This window comes from Octopus bimaculoides, chromosome 14 (genome assembly GCF_001194135.2).
Source record: "Octopus bimaculoides isolate UCB-OBI-ISO-001 chromosome 14, ASM119413v2, whole genome shotgun sequence".
NCBI lineage: Eukaryota > Metazoa > Mollusca > Cephalopoda > Octopoda > Octopodidae > Octopus > Octopus bimaculoides.
Genome location: NC_068994.1, coordinates 2,431,270 through 2,434,986, shown reverse-complemented (window position 1 = coordinate 2,434,986; position 3,717 = coordinate 2,431,270).

The following is a 3,717-nucleotide window of genomic DNA, read 5'->3' as shown; positions in this document are numbered from 1 at the left end:
GGTGGCAAGCTAGCAGAATCGTTAGCAAGCCAGGTGAAATGATTAGTGGAGACATGGTTCAGAGCCAAACAGTCGGAAGGTTGACATCAGAAATTCAAGTTAGTAAGAGAAATCATGAAATATTAGTAGCATCTGGGAAGCGTTCTTGGTGACAGTTTAGGAAAGAAGTAGATAGATAAGAATTCAATAATTTTGGTTTAGTGCCAATAATGGAATCACAGAAATTGCAATGAGCTTTATAGCTTTCTACCCATCAACCCAAACTTCATATGTAATAAATACACAGATATAGTACAGATCAGCTATTAAACATAATCTACATATCTCTCTAGAAATGATTAATAATTCCTGTTTTCTAATAATAGTAACTAGTATATGAAGAAGGGATGGGATGAGTTTAGGGAATTGTTATCTGTTGGCAACAAAGCATTTTTATGTTTGTGTGAGAATCATGGTAGTGAGTTGTGGTTGTTGAATATGGAAGATGTGTGGAGGCTGGGAAAGAAATGAGTATGATTTGCTGTATGTATAGTGTTAATCCAAATGAAAAGTGGAGTAAATGTGTTTTGAGAGAGTGGCTGGGAATTAAAGGTATCATTTGATGCATGCTGGAAAGAAAATTGTGATAGATAATATTGTACACTAAGTGCTGGGTGAAAAGTGTCAAATATTGTCCCTGGTGGATATTATGGATACCAAGGAAAACCTGGCAGTGGTGAGGTTAGGTGTCAGAAAGGATATGGAAAACGTGTGATTATTGCTGGTATGTTATAGACAGATCCAGTTAGCCTAGTGAGAAAAGGGACATTAAAACAAACAATGAGATGGTGGAATGTTGTCCACTCTACGAGATATATAATTTCATTGTCATGAATATTTTAATAAATTCTTTATCTATGGGTCGGCCCTCAGTAAAGATATAAATCATAAACAAAAATTCAATTCCAGCTCTTTTGAAATAATCGTTTAAATCAAATTATTCAAAAAAATCAAGCATGGAGTCTTACCTCTAGTGATTTGATCCGTCTAATTTGTTATTTTATCAGTTGTGAAATATATTAGTGTCATGTGATAAGTTGTCTGACATGGTCACTTACAGGCACAGGCAATGTTCTTGATAAATGTACACATACATTTATAGATATTGAGAAATGTCCATGAGTTAGATATATCCTTCACAAATACATTGTGTGTGAAACCAGTACATGCAGTTCATTGTTCCAAAGAAACTCTTGACCTATATAGCCAGTTAGGAAGGACGTTAGAAAGTACTTCTGATAAGTGTTAATGATTTGATGTTATAAAATACCAGGAAACATTGTTATTCTACTTACAATTTAAACCCATCCTCCATTGACAATCATTTTTGACATTGTATTTTGGTTTCTTTACGTTATTTCCAATAGTATTTGAAAGTACTTGTATTACTAATATCATGTCATAATGTTTATTTTTTCTTGATGTCTTCTTTATTGCCTTCTAACTTTTATTATCAACAATCTTTACTTTATTCTCCTTTGCTGCATCTGGTATTGCTACATCTTTATCTTCATTGCCTTGTTTCTTGCACTTTTCACAATATAACTACTGTATTTTTCTAATGGATATCCATGTATCATCTGTAAGATATTTTAATGCATATGTTCACAAGGTGTGTGCATTGTTGTTATGCTCAAGAACTTTGCTTTGCAACCACAAGGTTTCATGTCCAATACCACTACATGGTACCTTCGGCAAACGACATCTTTTAAAGCGCCAAACCAACGAATGTCTTGTGAGTGAAATTGATAGGTGGAAACAGTATGGAAGTGCATGTGTGTGTGTACATGTGTATGTGTGTGCACGCATGTGTGTGCACGCATGTGTGTGCACGCATGTGTGTGTGTGTGACATTTAACAGCTTTACTTGTCACTCTCTGAGCAAAATGTCGATTCGGTACTTGCTTGCCTTGTTAACATTGTGACCAGTTGCTTTGCACATTTGAAGACCAATGAAATTATACAAAATCCCTTGCAAAAATAGGTAACGGTTGGCAAGAGAAATAGCATCCAGCCAGAAAATGCTTCAGGAACGGCACCCATCCAACCTATGCCAACATGGAAAAATAGACTTTAAATGAATAAACAATTCACACAAGTTGTTTTGAGTTGATGTAGCAGATACACTCAGTTTATTTTTAAATATTTCTTCTTAACACATTTAAAAAATATCCTGTTTAGATTTAGTTTTATAACTAATTCTTTTATTTATTTTTCAGAAAAGTAATTTCAAATGTATTTTGTAAAATACATTCTTCAATTATGTGCATTAATGTTAAACATGTTAAAATAGTAAAAATTTGGTAATAAGTTAAAAACTTTTATTTGCATACTTATTGATATGAAATGGCCAAATATATGCCTGGGTAGATTGTATTTCATGCTAAATGTCCACTTCAAGTCATTATGATTTTACAAGTGTTCAAAATAGCTTTGCCTTTCATCACTCTGTGGGGAATGAAATAAACTGCCATGTAAGTACTGGGGTCGATATTATTGACTCTTCTCCACCTCTCAAATTTCAAGCTTTGTACTTGTATTAGAAACAACAAAAACCATCATCACCACCCAATAATTTTATCAAGTAACTTGTTAGCTGTAAGCGCTCAAAATGCCAGTCAGTTTAAATTCATAAAAGGATATTGTGTTGAAGTTCTTGGAGAAAAAGAAAAAGATACTGAAAGTGAATGTTATGTTTTTTTAACTATACAGCGTATATTATGATTAGGTTTGGAAAGATTGGAAAAAATTATAGGAAAATGATGATTTGACTATAAGGAATGAACCTGTAAATGGTTATTTCTGAAAGCAATTCAAACAAGAATGCCAACAAAGGAGTCATGAAATTTCCCAGTGGGTAGCAGGATTGTCTGACCAAAGTTGATCTTTTCCAACTTCAACACAGAATATCCTTTTATAAATTTAAACTAAGTGGCATTTGCAGCAAACAAGTTACACACACTTGCATGCAAGCACACATACACACACACACAACTATACTTATGCTTTTGATCTTTTTTATTAAATATTTTTTCACAATTCTTTATAAGATCTTTATAATTAGTTTGGCAGAATAACATTCCTAAATCCAGTAATGTTTCAACTTTCACAATCAGATTTTCAAAATAAGTGATGCCATTAAACCCCAGAACAAATATAGAAATTTCAGTGTAAACATGGAAACTGTGAACTCCCTGATTCAAACTGTTATGTTAGTCATAGAACACCAACGTTTTTATCAGCTCACGATGCCGTTTCAGCATTTAATGAAATACAAAAAGTGAAATTGAATAGAAAAACACTAATTGAGACACCAACAATTTTACCTAGCATTCCACAAAAAAATGCATATAAATATGGAAGTTTAAATTAAACTTAAATTGAACAATAAAAAATATATACATTATTTATCTTCTTTACATTTGACAGATATGTCTTCGTATTGTTTGTTGTTAACACAGCGTTTCGGCTGATATACCCTCCAGCCTTCATCAGGTGTCTTGGGGAAATTTCGAACTTGGGTTCTCATTCCTATTGTATTTTTCGATGTTGTTGTTGTTACTGCTGCTGCTGTTGTTGTTCAGGTGAGTGCCTGGAATCGAACTCAGAATCTTGGGTTTAGTAGCCCGTCAAATGTAAATAATGTACATAATTCCTCATTTCTTAAATATAGAACTA